This window comes from Pongo pygmaeus, chromosome 5, assembly GCF_028885625.2.
Source record: "Pongo pygmaeus isolate AG05252 chromosome 5, NHGRI_mPonPyg2-v2.0_pri, whole genome shotgun sequence".
Lineage (NCBI taxonomy): Eukaryota > Metazoa > Chordata > Mammalia > Primates > Hominidae > Pongo > Pongo pygmaeus.
Genome location: NC_072378.2, coordinates 167,916,961 through 167,934,370, shown reverse-complemented (window position 1 = coordinate 167,934,370; position 17,410 = coordinate 167,916,961). Strand labels below are relative to the sequence as shown.

General features: G+C 47.4%; 1 pseudogene; it reads right to left on the bottom strand.

Moving 5' to 3' along the window:
• Nucleotides 1-535: 535 nt before the first annotated feature.
• On the bottom strand, nt 536-17,129 carry LOC129039147 (centromere protein J-like; annotated as a pseudogene).
• Between the last annotated feature and the right edge of the window lie 281 nt (nt 17,130-17,410).

Below are 17,410 nucleotides of genomic sequence, written 5' to 3'. Positions count from 1 at the left end.
ATATTGGGATTAAAAAAATCTCGAGTTTCAGGAGGTGACATGCTCCCCAGGCCGCGAGAGGCCATGATAACTGCACTATTGGAGCCCTGACTCGGACGCCCCTTGGGTGTCCTTGGAGTGACTAGAATTGTCTCCCTCTTGTCCCAGCGAGGATAGGGGTGTCGGTGACCAGAGGGGAACCGGCCAGGCTGAGCTTCTGTAATTCTGGAGGAATGAGCCGCGCCTGGGGTGACCACACAGGGAAGAGGGGCTCAGCGCTTTGTGAATCAGCTGGTCCAAGGGCACTTGCTCTGCAGAGACCTCCTGGTCCATCACAAGGCAGAAATGGCCCCTGTGATGATCAGAGAGGGTGCAGCCTTGCTGGGGGCACTGGAAATCGTTCTTCTGTGAGCCTCCTGTTCTCTGACGGGTGCTGCTCTAACCAAGTTTCCTAAATAGAGGAGAGAATGTCTTTTCCTTTGCAATTTCTAGATGACTTGGGTAGTCCTAAAGTTTTGGTGGCTCTCCAAGATCATTTAGGGCAGCTAATATGTTATTAGTTTTTCTCCGTTTTAGCAAAAATCTGCAATTGGCATTTCCCATGTGACACTGCGTGTTGAGGGCTCATCTGCTTCTCGTCCAGGACGACGTTTCCAGCTTCATCTTTGATCTTAACCCTCCCGGAGGCATGCTTGGTTTCCTGACAGCCGCTGCAATACAGTCTTGATGGTGCCACCCGGGTACTCCCTCTTCTTGAACTGGGCTGTGTGGATTTCTTTCTGCCCGTTGCTGAGCACAATGTTTTGTCGCCATTCCTGAGAAGAGAAACACATGGTAAGGCGGCCTGCGCCAGGGCCAATGCTGCCAGTGTGGAGGCCAGTGGGGTGTGGGGGAGCACAGAATAATGCCCCCACCAGGGTCTGGAGCCCTCCTTCCAAATCTCGTTACATGAGGGTGCAGAAGGCCACGGGAAGGGGCAGGAAAGGCGCACAGGGGCTCAGGGAATCGGCAGAAACTCGCTGTGGGTGACAGAGGGCAGGTGGGGAGGGCCAGGAGGCAGGGCGGGAGGTCAGCCGTGTCTGCTCACCTGCAGGCTGAAGCCTGTGCTGACAGCTGGCTCTGATGGTGAGAGGGATGGCAGGGTTGACACAGGGAGTGACAGGGACACATGTTGAATCATTTCAGAAAAGTGGCCCCGGAGGTGACAGGGAAGATTCTGACTGCTGTGAGGAAGCTGGGGGAGTCTATTGTAATTGCCCAGGGGAGAAATGGTGAGAGCAGGAGACCTCAGACCTCAGAGAAAGGGTGGAGGCGGGGCAGCGAGGAGACACAGCCCACAGCGCTCGGTGTTCACTTTGATATCAGGAAAGAAAGGGAAGGTGTAAAACAACTTCCCACACTCTCGCTCAAGCAGCTGGGTGGATCTTTACTTTCTGCACAAACTAGCATTGAAATAGCAGCTCTGATGAGCTCTTCCTTGGTGTGCTTTAAACATTTGCTTGCACATGTTCTGCAATAGACTCCGGCTTCTAGACCACGTGGTCTGAGGTGGGCACTGAAGACTGGAGTGATTTTTACGGTTATAATTCAAACGCAGCTAACGTCAGTGAAGTGAATACCTGAAAGTCCATTTGAAACCCACGGTCTCTGTAAAGGGATTCAAATCAAGGCCATAAGACAAAACTTCTAGAGTCAATGACATTATTTTCTATTTTTTTATACAAGCACTTAAATGTTTGCAAAAATCTAAATTAATATTTAGATTAATTTATTATCTAAATATTTATCTAAATATCTAAAATAATTAATGGAAATTATTAAATACACAAACAAAAACTGGGGATGTTTTGAATTCGCGTTGTCTGACTTTACTGACTTTTTCCACCCTTACGATTGTCCCATCAGGAAATAAGGTCTCTTCCTGTCCATCCTTGAGACGTTTCACTGTCCCGTCGGGAAACACGATTTCTTTAGAGCCATTGGGGTAGAACTTTTCTGCAGAATGCAGTTTTTCAGTGTATGTTACATTGAATCTGTTTAGAAACATGTTCTATCCAAATAATCTATAAAATATTCATGAGATTTATAGAGAGTATTTTCTTTTCTTTTCTTTTTTTTTGAGACAGAGTCTCACTCTGTCGCCCAGGCTGGAGTGCAGTGGCAAGATCTCAGCTCACTGCAAGCTCCACCTCCCGGGTTCACGCCATTCTCCTGCCTCAGCCTCCCGAGTAGCTGGGACTACAGGCACCTGCCACCACGCCCGGCTAATGTTTTGTATTTTTAGTAGAGACGGGGTTTCATCCTGTGTTAGCCAGGCTGGTCTTGATCTCTCTACCTCCTGATCCGCCCGCCAATGCCTCCCAAAGTGCTGGGATTACAGGCGTGAGCTACAGAGAGTATTTTCTAATCATCTGGCTTTATAACTAGGGTTGCCAGGTATAATACAAAATGGCCAGTGAAGTTTGAATTTTAGATAAATGATGAATAATTTATTATTATTATTATTATTATTTGAGACAGAGTCTCACTCTGTTGCCCAGGCTGGAGTGCAATGGCACGATCTCGGCTCACTGCAACCTCCACCTCCCCAGTTCAAGCGATTCTCCTGCCTCAGCCTCCTGAGTAGCTGGAATTACAGGCATGCGTCACCACGTCTGGCTAATTTTTGTATTTTTAGTACAGACAGGGTTTCACCATGTTTTCCAGGCTGCTCTCAGACTCCTGACTTCAGATGATCTGCCTGCTTCGGCCTCCTAGGGTGCTGGGATTACAAGCGTGAGCCACTACACCCGGCCAAATGATGAATAATTTTTAACATAAGTATATTTCAAATATTGCATGGAACATACTTTTATACCAAAAATTACTGTTGTTTATCTGATATTTCAAATTCAGTGAGGGACTTGAAACTTTATTTGTTAAATCTGGCAATCCTACTTATAATAAAGTTTAAGGACTTCAATACTATATGAAAACACTCAAGAAGAAAAACTGTGTGAACATCTGAGTGCACATTTGCTGTGTTTCACTGTTTCAACCAGGATGTAAACAACATACACACCTATCTTTGCAAATTCAGTAAATTTCTATTTCTAAACCAGGACACTTGTGTCACTTAGCTGCTTAAATCTATTTTGTGGTGATCTGCTCTACTATGGGCTGAAGGCTGTGCCCTCCCCGAATCCCTATGTTGAAACCTAATCCCCAAAGCCATGGTGTTGGGAGATGAGGCCTTTGGGCTGTGACGTGGCCATGAGGGTGGGGCCCCGTGAACGGGATTAGCGCCTTTACTAAAGGGACCCCAGAGAGCTATCTCGCCCCTTCCACCATGTGAGTTGCAATGAGAAGATGTCGTCTGTGAACCAGGCAGCAGCCCTCACCAGACAGTGAAGCTGCCAGCACCTTCATTATGGACTTCCAACCCCAACACCATTGTTGACAAGCCAGCCAGTCTATGGCATTTTGCTATGGCAGCCTGAACAGGATAAGGCACACTCCATAAAGAACCGGTATTCAACATGCATTTTTGTACCTGCTCTTATCATTTTTTATTTATACTTGAACAACTTGCTCTAGGCAGAATGATCTCGGTCTCATTAAAGCACAAAATGTAGATTCTCCCAACTTTGCTCAAGTGATCTCCGTGGCTGAAAGTTTCCTTTCCCTCCCATGCGCCGTCTGACTCCCTGAGTCCCTATGTTTGAGGTCAAAGCTCCATTATCAACCCCACAGTCGGTGCCCTCTGCTTCTGAATGCTTTTGACTCTTGCTATGGGGTAAACATTCAACTTTACATTTTCATATTGATTTGCAGTTTTCAGCTGGATAATAAATTGTAGGAAAGAGCCATAATTCACCCTCTACAGTATTCTCCAGGGATGAATAACAGTGATTTTCACCTTGTACTGGAGACAGAACCCTTGGACGCTGAGGTACTTGCTGTGGAGCCTGCTGAAATACTGCTGCACTGCGTCTATTTCTTTATAGGAACAGGAATGAGATTACAGTGCCTGCATGTGGGGTACATTCACAGCTGCTTGACGTGTTTGTGAAAAAAAGAAAAGCTGCCAAATTAAACTTAATTGATGAGTTTCCATTTGTTCTTTTTTTTATTGAGACGGAGTCTCCCTGTGTCACCCAGGCCAGAGTGCAGTGGTGTGATCTCAGCTCACTGCAGCCTCCACCTCCCAGGTTCAAGCGATTTTCCTGCCTCAGCCTCTGGATAGCTGGGATTACAGGCATGCACCACCACACCTGGCTAATTTTTGTATTTTTAGTAGAGACAGGGTTTCACCATGTTGGCCAAGCTGGTCTCGAACTCCTGACCTCAAGTGATTTGCCCGCCTCAGCCTCCCAAAGTGCTGGGATTACAAGCGTGAACCACCACGCACGGCCTCCATTTGCTTCTTTTTTAGTGTGTGTGTGTATGTGTGTGTGTGTGTATTTAGAGACAAGGCCTCGCTCTGTCACCCAGGCTGGAGTGCAGTGGTGTGATCGTGGCTCACTGCAGCCTCAGACTCAGAGCTTGAGTGATCCTCCTGTCTCAGCCTCCCAAGTAGCTAGGACTATAAGAGCATGCCACGATGCCCAGCTAATATTTTATTTTTTGTAGGAACAGGGTCTTGTTATGTTTCCCAGGTGGTCTCTAACTCCTGGCCTCAAGAGACCCTCCCGCTGTGGCCTCTCAAAGCACCAGGATAACTAGTGTGAGCACCATGCCCAGCCCACAAACTATATTTAAGAAAAATGAATACAGTGAAGAACCTGACAACTGAGGAAAAATTCTACCCCTTAAAATAATTTTTAGCACAAAATGGTAAAAGATTGTTTCCCGGTTGTATATTAATGGAACACCCTGGAGAAACTGGGGGCTCTTCTTTGGGTCAACAGCTGAGAGCACCTGAATTCACTCCCTGCCTGGTACATATCAATGCACGACTCTTGGCTGATTTGTATGAATGTATAAGCACCATGCATGTCACACACAAGTGCACCTGTAAAATGGGAGGAGTGGAAACAATGGGACTTCTGTTTCACTCTGTTCCTGAAATATCAGCCGTAGGCAGAACTGTTGAACGTGTGATAAATATATCCAAGAACAGTAACAGAACTTAGAATTCCTGCTGGAAAATTAGCTGATCAGAGACCTTCTACATGGACCAGCTGAGAGTCAAAGTTTTAGGCCTTTTAAACAAAAATAAAATACAGACTTATAAATACTTTTCTTTTTCAAAAGACTGGTGTTAATAATCGCTCAGCATGGCCTTTGCAAACTAGCAAGTGTAATTTTTCTTTTTTTTTTTTTAAGTATTTATTGATCATTCTTGGGTGTTTCTCGGAGAGGGGGATGTGGCAGGGTCATAGGATAATAGTGGAGAGAAGGTCAGCAGATAAACACGTGAACAAAGGTCTCTGGTTTTCCTAGGCAGAGGTCCCTGCGGCCTTCCGCAGTGTTTGTGTCCCTGTGTACTTGAGATTAGGGAGTGATGATGACTCTTAAAGAGCATGCTGCCTTCAAGCATCTGTTTAACAAAGCACATCTTGCACCGCCCTTAATCCATTTAACCCTGAGTTGACACAGCACGTGTTTCAGAGAGCATGGGGCTGGGGGCAAGGCCATAGATCAACAGCATCCCAAGGCAGAAGAATTTCTCCTAGTACAGAACAAAATGGAGTCTCCTATGCCTACTTCTTTCTACACAGACACAGTAACAATCTGATCTCTCTTTCTTTTCCCCAAATTTCCCCCTTTTCTTTTCAACAAAACCGCCATCGTCATCATGGCCCGTTCTCGTTGGTTGCTGTCTCTTCGGAGCTGTTGGGTACACCTCCCAGACAGGGTGGCCTGGCAGAGGCGCTCCTCACTTCCCAGACGGGGCGGCCAGGCAGAGACGCTCCTCACCTCCCAGACGGGGCGGCCGGGCAGAGACGCTCCTCACCTCCCAGACGGGGCGGCCGGGCAGAGGCGCTCCTCACCTCCCAGACGGGGCGGCCGGGCAGAGGCGCTCCTCACTTCCCAGACGGGGCGGCCGGGCAGAGACGCTCCTCAGTTACCAGACAGGGCGGCCGGGCAGAGGCGCTCACTTCCTAGATGGGGCAGCAGGGCAGAGGCGCTCCTCACTTCTCAGACGGGGCGGCCGGGCAGAGGCGCTCCTCACCTCTCAGACGGGGCGGCCGGGCAGAGGCGCTCCTCACTTCTCAGACGGGGCGGCCGGGCAGAGGTGCTCCTCACTTCTCAGATGGGGAGGCCGGGCAGAGACGCTCCTCACCTCCCAGACGGGGAGGCCGGGCAGAGGCGCTCCTCACTTCCTCCCAGACGGGGCGGCCAGGCAGAGGCGCTCCTCACTTCCCAGACGGGGCGGCCGGGCAGAAACACTCCTCAGTTACCAGACGGGGCGGCCGGGCAGAGGCGCTCCTCATCTCCCAGACGGGGCGGCCGGGCAGAAACACTCCTCAGTTACCAGACGGGGCGGCCGGGCAGAGGTGCTCCTCACTTCCCAGACGGGACGGCCGGGCAGAGGCGCTCCTCAGTTACCAGACGGGGCGGCCGGGCAGAGGCGCTCCTCACTTCCCAGACGGGGCGGCCGGGCAGAAACACTCCTCAGTTACCAGACGGGGCGGCCGGGCAGAGGCGCTCCTCATCTCCCAGACGGGGCGGCCGGGCAGAAACACTCCTCAGTTACCAGACGGGGCGGCCGGGCAGAGGTGCTCCTCACTTCCCAGACGGGACGGCCGGGCAGAGGCGCTCCTCGCTTCCTAGACGGGGTGGCGGCGCGGCAGAGGCTGTAATCTTAGCACTTTGGGAGGCCAAGGCAGGCGGCTGGGAGGTGGAGGTTGTAGCGAGCCGAGATCACGCCACTGCACTCCAGCCTGGGTAACATTGAGCATTGAGTGAGCGAGACTCCTTCTGCAATCCCAGCACCTCGGGAGGCCGAGGCGGGCAGATCACTCGAGGCCAGGAGCTGGAGACCAGCCCGGTCAACACAGCGAAACCCCGTCTCCACCAAAAATACAAAAACCAGTCAGGCGTGGCGGCGCGCGCCTGCAATCCCAGGCACTGGGCAGACTGAGGCAGGAGAATCACAGGAGCCCGAGGCAGGGAGGTTGCAGCAAGCTGAGATCACGGCAGTACAGTCCAGCCTCGGCAACAGAGGGAGACCAAAGAAAGAAGTAGAGGGAGACAGAAGAAAGAAGGAGAGGGAGACTGAAGAAAGAAGGAGGGAGAGGAAGAGGGAGAAAGTGTAATTTTTCTTTGTCGAATGTTTGCTGGAGGCCACTCAAGAAAACAATTGCTCTAGTGCCCACTTTGCTGCTACGTGCCCAGTCAGAGCCTAAATGACAGCTTGTGAAGGCAAAAATTCTAACAAGACACACAGCTGCACTGGCTGAAATAGTAGGACAAAAAGAAAAAGGGTTGGGAGCCAGGAACTCGTAGGACAACGTGAGTCTCAGCAGCCTCAAGGGCCGGTCTGGAGGTCCGTTGTATCACGGAGGAGCAGATGCCCCACAGCGGCCTTGATTCTGCCCTGGCAATGGGGCAGATCAGACATCCCACCCACACATCCACTACAAATACTGAGGAATGCTCAAGCAAATCACAAAATCCCTGGGAAATGAGCATGCAAGTTCATGGAAGGGGCCACAAATCCCAGAGGGTGCTGGAACGCAGACTCGAACCCGACCTGCGGCTGCCCTGGTGATCTCTGCAGTCTCCAGGAGGTTTGGCCCTTAGTCGCTCTGCTGGGATAGGATGAAGGGCTTTGTCTGGGAACTTAAAGAGGACACTCTCTGAAGGTTAGAGCCCCAAGGAAAGAGGGAACTAGAAAATATCTCCCTGTCGGCAGATGGAGAGCACCAAGGAGTGTTGCTGTCTCTCTCTGAGCTCTTTCCAAAGAATGTGTCACTACAGGGTGACCCTCATTTACCCTTAGCAATTGCAGCTCTGCTACCTGTACCTGGGACACCTTAAACTAAGAAGCTAACGTGAAGTGATCCCAGGCTGGTCGTGCCCTGGGACACCTGGCAGAAGAAAACACAAAGCTTTCTGGATACTATCTCCCAGACTGGGCCCCATAGGATTGCCACCAACACAAGTTGCCAGCACAAATATAAAATAGGTGAGGGGGCGCAACACCATGAGGAAGTGCCAGAAGTATTGGAAGCAGAGACAAGCTAGCAGCAGCCAGTGCCACGTGGAGCTCCGACACGGCAAGCGTGGTGCTACCAGAAACTGATGACAAGGCAAATGTTTGTAGAATATTTTAAAAATTAAAGTGGGAAATTAAAAATGAAAGAGAAAAAATTCTTGGTGGATTTGAAAATGAACAAATGAAATGAATATAGTCTTCACAATTAAAGCTAAAATGATGTATTAAATAGTACATAATACTCAGCTGAAGAGAAAACTGAGGAAATAGATAAATAATTTACACAGATGATAACAAGAAAATATAATATGTGAAGACAGAAAGACGCTAGAATGAGGCGGTGTCATGCACCTATAATTGGAGGTGGAGGAAAGGTAAGATTGATAGAATATTTAAAAAATTAAAGTACGAAATTATAAATGAAAGAGAGAAAAAATTCTTGGTGGATTTGAAAAAGAACAAATGAAATCAATACAATCTTCAAAATTAAAGCTAAATGATATATTAAATAGCACATAATATTCAGCTGAAGAGAAAACTGAGAAAGTAGATAAATAATTTACCCAGATGACAACAAGAAAATATAACATGTGAAGAGGGAAAGAGGCTAGAATGAGGTGGTGTAATGCAGCTATAATTGGAGGTAGAGGAAGAGAAAGAATGGAGGAAAGGTAAGATTGGTAAAGATAATAGTTCTAAATTTCTCTGAACTCGATAGTGTTCCCAGATAAAATATAGGACACCCAGTTAAATCTGAATTTTCACATAAACTACAAATGACTTTTTAGTGTAAGTATGTCCCACATACCACATGGTACATACTCATAACAAAAAAAAATCATTTATTGTTTACCTGAAATTCAAATTCAGCTGGGCATCCTGCATTTTTATTTGCTAAATCTGGTAACCCAAGCTTATGAAAGACACAGTGATTATATCTAAGACGCACAACAGGCTGGCTGCATTGGCTCACTCCTGTAATCCCAGGACTTTGGGAGGCCAAGGTAGGCGGATCACCTGAGCCATCCCGGCTAATACAGTGAAACTCCATCTCTACTGAAAATACAAAAAATTAGCTAGGCATGGTGGCACACACCTGTAATCCCAGCTACTTGGGAGGCTGAGGCAGAAGAATCCCTTGAACCAGGGAGGAGGAAGTTGCAGTGAGCCGAGATCATGCCACTGCACTCCAGCCTGGGCGATACAGCAAGACTCCATCTCAAAAAAAAAAAAAAGAAAATGCAAAACAAATCCCCAATACAATGAACAAGGTTAAATCCATACCTAGACATATCATAATGTAACTGGTAACAGAAGAGTTCTTAAAACTCCTTCTTCGAAGGAAGAAATTAGACCACCATCAGATCCTCCAGCAGACACCGTGTGGGACTGGAATAAAGTCATCAACACGCTGAGAAAAATCACTGTCATTCCACTGCTCAAGACTCTCCAATGGCTTCTCCACAACGCTCTACACAGCCTGGTCCTGGCACTTTGACCTCATCTCCTCTACCCCTGCCACACCGGCCTCCTTGCTCTTCCTCAGACACACCACACACTTTTCACGGCTCTTTCTCACTCCAGAATGTTCTTCCTGACACGCACACAGCTCCCTCTCTCACATCACTCATGGCTCCCTGAAATATCCCGCTTCAGTGAGGCCCTCCTCAACGGCCTGCAGATGGCCCCCTAGGGCAGCAGCCCAGCACTCTCCCTCTCTGCTTTCTACCCTCTTGTTTTTCTCTGTAGCTTTTCATAGAGACTGATTTTTATATTGATTTTTATTTTTACCTGATTATTTTATGCTTCCCTCCAATAAAATGTCATGAATAAGAACTTTTCACAAATTTGCTCACTGCTGAAGCCCTAGCCCTAAAACAATGCCTGCCACAGGGTGGCCATGTAACAGCTATGGGATGAGGGGTCAGAAGGTGCATCGGGACGAGCGACCACTCATGAACAAGGCAAAACAAAGGACATTTTCAGATGAGCCAAAAGTGTTGATTGCCCCCATCTCTTCATGCTCATCAAGTAGAAGGAAATTGTGCCAAGAAGAAAGGCCCAAAATACAAGAAAGAAGAACCCCAAATTCTGCATAAATTTAAAAAGTTTAAACTGGCTGCATAAACTCCATGGTAATAATCATAACTAATACTGGAGGTGAAATCAACTTAGAGTAAAAATCCTGGCAGAAGCCAACACAATGGCATGAAAGATCAGGGAAGAGAATTTGAACTAAAAGACTCTTGGTTTGGTTGTAGAGGACGGTACGGATACTGATACATTTTCAGTTTATGCAATAAAACCTCAGGTTAAAAGGAAAGTTATTTTCTGATTATATATTTTTCTTAATGTCTGTTTCTTATAAGATCACATTTAAAGGTAAAGATTTAGAAATAGCAAAAGAAAGAATAGAAACAGATATACCAGGCATATATTAACTAACTGAAAGAAAGCTGCTGTACCTATTAGATTTAATAGACTTAAAGCAGAAAGCATTAAAGGTATAAAAATATGTGTCACTGGTTAAGGCTTTTTAAAAAGAAACCAATTCATAAGAAAGAGAAAAACTACAAATAAATATTAGCAAATTCATAACCAAAGTAGGAATTTTTTTTTTTTTTGAGATGGAGTCTTGCTCTGCATCCAGGCCTGAGTGCAGTGGCGCAATATGGGATCACTGCAACCTCTGCCTCCCGGGTTCAAGTGATTGTCCAACCTCAGCCTCCTGAGTAGCTGGGATTACAGGTGCGGGCCACCACATCCGGCTAACTTTTGTATATTTCGTAGAGACAGAGTTTCACCATGTTGGCCAGGCTGATCTCGAACTCCTGACCTCAGGTGATCCGCCCACCTTGGCCCACCAAAGTGCTGGGATTACAGGCATGAGCCACCGTGCCCAGCCCAAACTGGGATATTTTTAACACAGTTCTCTCATTATCTAATGCAGTGGTCCCCAACGTTTTTGGCACTAGGGACAAGTTTCGTGGAAGACAATTTTTCCATAGACTGGCATGGGTGTGGGTTGTGGGAATGTTGGATGATTCAAGTGCACTAAATTTACTGTGTACTTTATTTCTATTATTATTACATTGTAATGAAATAATTATACAACTCACCACAATGTAGAACAAGTAGGAGGCCTGAGCAATGGCGTGACCTCGGCTCACTGCAACCTCCACCTCCCAGGTTGAAGTGATTCTCCTGCCTCAGCGTCCCAAGTAGCTAAGATTACAGGCACCTGCCACTACACCTGGCTAATTTTTTGTATTTTATTTTTAGAAGAGATGGGGTTTCACTATGCTGGCCAGGCTGGTCTCAAACTCCTCACCTTGCTGTCAGCCTGCCTTGGCCTCCCAAAGTGCTGGGATTACAGGTGTGAGCCACTGTGCCCAGCCGCCCTGAGCTTTTTTCCCTGCAACTAGAGGGTCTCATCTGGGGCTGAAGGGAGACAGTGACAGATCATCAGGCATTAGATTCTCACAAGGAGCACGCAACCTAGATCCCTTGCGTGTGCGCTTCACAGTAGGGTTTGCACTCCTATGAGGATCAAATGCTGCCACTGTTCTGAAGGCTGCGGAGCTCAGGTATACTGGATCCATGGGGAGCGGCTGTAAATACAGATAAAGCTTCCCTGGCTTGCCGTCCGCTCACCTCCTGCTGTGCAGCCCAGTTCCCAAGAGACCCAGGGGTTACCCAGAGGACGGCATTTTAGAGTCCAGGCGAGACTTCGGGAAAGAATGTGGTGGCTTTTAGGACAATGAGCTGACCGCGCTGTGCAAATAAGTAACACCCATTTATCTCGGTTGTTGCTCGAGCCATGTAGCCAGGCCCACCCAGAAAAGCTGAAACACAAGCCCCCGACTGAGGTCTGACGGCGTTTACAGAGGCGTCCAGACCTGGGTGCACTTACACACCTGCACGGAAGCCGCGAGCTCACAGCTCTTGGATAAGAACCAGGAAAACATGCATTAAGCAGGGTAAGCCCCAAATTATCTGGACAGCTGCTGCTGTGGGGAACTTGCCTACAGGGCTCAAGTATCTGCTAACCTGCGAGTCCCCACACCTCTCCACAATCACATGCAAAGGCACCTACCCACGTGGGTTCCTGGTGACGTCACTCACCTGTCTGCTTGTTAGGAAACTGCACAACTTCCAAACCATCAGCGTAGGTCGTGTGCATCGTCTGAGCATTTGCATGATAGTAAATCTGTAAGCACCAGAAACACCTATGTTGGGAGGCAGTCTGTGTTATCATTTTGAACCTGGATTTAATCTAGTAAAGTCCTTCCTGCGGGTGGGTAAAAGCACCATCCCAGCAGGTGGGAGTGGGCTGACCTTGTCCATGGGCACCCTCCACAGCAAGTGGGCATGGGGAAAGGGCTTGTCACCCAAGCCCAAAAGTCAAGACATTGTGGCTCTAGGCTCGTGGGAGAGAGGACTGGACCGAGGTGGAGTTCCCTGTCCTTCACCTGGTGGGCTCTGAGCTAGAGTTTGCTGGGGCTGGCAGCCTTGGGGGCCTGCAGGAGGTCCAGGTCCAGCATAGTGAATATGAGTGAGGAGCCCCAAGACCCAAACCCCACAGCTCGTAGACCAAGAGTCTCCCAGCAGCTCCAAAAAACGGAAACACTCCCTGGGTTGTGCCTCTTGAATTGTCATGTTACCGTGAAGTTTCCCATCATTGTGACCCCCTCTGTTTTCCAACAAAGTGGGGAAAAGAAGAGGGGAAGGAGCTGCTTTGGAAGAGGACAGTCATCCGGGAGGGGAGGGGACGTTCCTTAAGGTCAAGCGAGCCTTTACTATAAGTAGGGAAGGGGAATTATTAAAAAATTAAGGGTCCAGAACTAGAAAACCGTGGGATGTACATGTTTGTTTTGAAGTGGGACCACGGAGGACAGGCATCCACTCTCTCCTGGGCTCTGGGACCCCGGTGTGTCACTGCATGTCTGCCATCTATCATGGCAAGAGCATCACTGCCCGTCAAAGAAAGGCTGACAGAAGGCAGGAGAGAATAGGAGAGGTGACTTATTGAGAAAAACCGTGGCACTGAAGTCGAAGGGACTATTTCTGTGCCATTATTTTAAAGGCATTTTTCTCACATGGGGGAAATTTGTCCAAATGTCAGAAGAAACTCACAAATTCTCAATTCTGCATCATTCCAATAATCATCAAGTCCAAGCTCAGGCTCCTCGCTGGGGTCAGGGTTCCCTTTGGAGATCAGAGAGGTCTGAGGGGAACAGAGGTGCTCTCGGGAAACCTGGGGAGGTGCACACTCGCTGGCCTGCAGTGGCCATTCCCTCTGACCACGCAAAAGGTCAGAACAGGAGGATGTCCTTCCAAGGCCTGTGCCAGGCCCAGTTCTCTCCCGCTGACTCATCCTCACCACATCAATTCTTATATTGTCACACTCTTCCTCCCTACACACCCACATCTGGCTAAGAAACAACTATTTCCTTCTCCAAAGTGATGGAATCCTAGACCTCACAATGAAAGGCTGGGGCAGGCTATGAGATCAGTATCACAGATTCCTCCACTGGGCAGTGGCGTTTAACACAGGCCACCATCTAAAAGGGGTCATCCAAGCTCTCCTTGTTTGCATTTCCCTGCAAAAAAGGGAACATGCAAGTTAGTTCAGGTCAGTGGAAGAGCACGTGGTGGGCACACCACGCCTGTGTCCACACTTGGGGCTTCTAACATCCGCCCTCAGGAAGGATCAAGAGGCTTAGCTGGGATAAAATCACAGAGCCACAAGTAGGCGCCTCTCATTAAAGCAAGTAACACAAAAAACAGAGACGTGCTGTGCAGTCTTTCAGAACTCCTGGACCCTGTGCCTCTAAATTTGTACCCAAAGCTTGGCTAACAACAGGGAAACTGATCATTCTAAAGAAGGAAATGTTTAGAATACAATTTGGTAATGTGTGGGTACTAAGAGACTATTCTCAATGCACTACAAACCCTGCCCTGACCTCCCTTATCTCATCTTATTTACTATCTGTTTTGTAAATTACCCAAATTTTCTTAAGTTAGAATCAAGTTATACCCTGAATTATCTGGACAAAAATATTGCCACCCTGGAGACCTTGCCTAGAAGACCTCCAGATTGCTCAGCATCTGTGTTTTCCATACATGATCCCTGGACACACAGAGACATGTAGTTTCAACCAGGGGGCCACAGCATCCTCACAGCTCCTCAGCATCAAGTGGGCCCCCAGCTACTGTGATCTGTGGCTTTCTTCCACAAACACATCATCGGCTTTTACCAGTGACCGTCCTCAAGGTAACAGCAGCTGTCAGCTGCTGAGTGCTTGATGGGTGCCAAGCAATATATGCATGGCATAACTTTGGTCCTTGTAATAACCTACAGGGGGCTTTCCCAGCCTCAGAACTACTGACAGTTTAGGCAGGATAATTCTGTGGGGCTTGGTGGGCTTTCCTGGGCATTGGGATGTTTAGCAGCATCCCCGGGCCCCACTATCTAGATGCCAGTAGCACCCCCACCACCCCCAGTTGTGACAACCAAATATGTCTCCAGGCATTGTGAATGTCCTCAAGGCAGGGAGAATAATTGCCCCCAGTTGAGAACCAGACCTGGGAATATTTCCTGATTTTTTTGATGCAGAAATTGAGGCTTGATGAGATCAATTAATTGGCTGGTGTTGGTACAGCTGGTCTGGCAGAGCTGCGAGTCGGCCGAGCCTGTGAACCCCAAGCCTGTGCTTTCCGCTCCACCTGCGAGGTGGCTGCCGGGCACAGTGCCTCCTCCCAACTATAACAACCGTCTCCCTGGAACTCACCTCCGGCTTGTACTAGGGATTAGCTCCTGACTCTGCCTAACTCTGTTGCAATACTAATGCTAGTTCTACAATCAATGCACATGTACTAAGTGTTTACCATTGTGTTTCTAGAGAGTTCTGCAGAAGAGACATTATTTAATGGACTATGTTACTTAACTTTCATACCATCTTTTGAGTTAAGTCCTAATTATCAGCCACATTTTGCAGAGGCTTAGAAAAGCTGAAAACAATGACTGAACTCAGAGCCAGGAGGGGTGCTGGTGCACTCTTTTGTCACCGCGCAGATCGGAGGTTCTTGACAACAGGGTCTCACTTGCCTGAGCGCACCAAGGAAGCAGAACAGCCTGGCTCATAGACAGCCTCGCCCGACTCCACAGCCTGTGTTATGCCCGTTCCCCACCCCCCCACCCTGAACACCCAGAGGAAATGGGGTACAAATGTGTAAAATCATTCCTAATAACTGAGTTAGTTTTGATTTCTTTAAAAAAAAGACAGATTTTGTTTCAAAAAAGATCCATTGTACACACCACTCTCTGATCCAGTTTGATCTTCTTCACGTCACCATTAGCAAACCGGATGATGTGTTCTCACTCAGAGGTGGGAACTGAACAATGAGAACACTTGGACACAGGGTGGGGAACATCACACACCCGGGCCTGTCGTGGGGTGGGGGGAGGGAGGAGGGATAGCATTAGGAGATATACCTAATGTAAATGACGAGTTAATGGGAGCAGTGCACCAACATGGCACATGTGTACATATGTAACAAACCTGCACTTTGTGCACATGTACCCTAGAACTTAAAGTATAATCATAAATAAATAAATAAATAAATAAAAGAAAACCGGATGATGGTCTTCTTCTTATTCATGCTCGGCTCCTTCTGGCTGGCATCAGGGAAGGTGGTGATGGCACAATCTTCACTCAGTGCCCGTTCTACCTTTATGGAAACAGAAAAGCTCCAAGATGAAAAATGATGTAAAGCCTGATTATTGTGGTTTCATTATCTTTTCTTCAATTCAGAATTATCGTATGATTATCGCCTACATGGCATTCTCGACACTGGCTGTGATATTTCCCCCCAAATTGTACTGACTGAGTAGATCAGATCCAAATTCCCATCCCCGAATGTGGTTATCAGTAATGAATAAGTGCTGTGATCTGTCCCACAAACATCCGTCTTTCATAAGCTCGTGTCACACAGTGGCCATCAGTGTAGACCTTCCATGGCCGGTGACTGGGTGAGTTTAGAGTCCTGAGCCATAGGAATTGTGGTAATTACTGTGTGAAAATTACTCTTGGCACCTTTTTCTTTCCTTTTCATCCCATTCTCCTGACCTATACACTCCTACGGCCCATCCCAAAGATGTGTTGATTTTAATTAACTATCAGCAAATATTATATAACCTCATATGCATAATGCTGGACAAGGAATGTAGAAAGAATGTCTTTGTCTTCACATTGAAAATATTACTCATGTAAAGATTAGCAAAAGAAAATATCTGAGAGAAATAATCTCAAGATCTGGGGAGTTAAGATAAGTGCATGTGAAAATTCCAAATGGCAAAATGTGTTTTTGTTATTTATGTCACACTGTCACTCTTAACCATAGCTCAGAAATATAGGTGTTAATTCAGCTGAGAAAATACAAAGGGAATAAAAGCGAATGCTGGGCTTAAGCTGTCTTCAACCATCCACCAAACAAACCTTGACGGTGTGCGCCACCTGCTGGCCGGGACAACAGCCTCCTATTTGATGGGGTTTGAACCAAGATGACTCCACCTACTTCCAAACCAACTCGGTGAATGAAGCAGGGATGTGTTCAGTTCTGCATCCGAAGATGAATTTTTAACCAACACTAAAAAATCCAGCAACGTTTAAAGAATCAATTACTCTCAGAAGTAATAAAGCACAAATAATATTTTAAATGTTCCACATGAAAAGAATCATACAATCTATTTTGGAGTTTATATTATTAAAAGAAACAAAACACAAAAAAGGAAAGGACTTTGGCATATCCAATGCAAGATACACAAGAAGTAGAAACAAGACGAGTCATGAGGAGAGGAAAGTGCTGAAGACCTCAGAGGGAGGGTGGGGGAGCCAGGGACATGGGGGCAGGTAGAGGTGGGTGACCACTGGTTGTGGGGAGAAAGGAAGGATCGCGCTAGCAGAGGGCACAGCGCGTTACCTAGTTCTTGTGTCCTCATCTTTGCGGTTTCATGAGCTTGAGTAATTGGTTCCTCCATGCAAGTAGCCAAGGAGGAACATCACTTATGTCTCATGGACCTACCTATGGAGATGGCAAGATCAGGTGCTCAAATGATGCGGGTTTCCTTCTCCTCTGACAAACCACTACAACCACTGCGCTAAAGACAAAAGCATTTCAGTGAATTCAAACTGTTACTGCAAGTAGCATTCCCTGTTGTTCACTTATCCCAATGCTTTACCACTTGCAAGACATAAATTTGCCTTTACTGAGGCAGAGTTC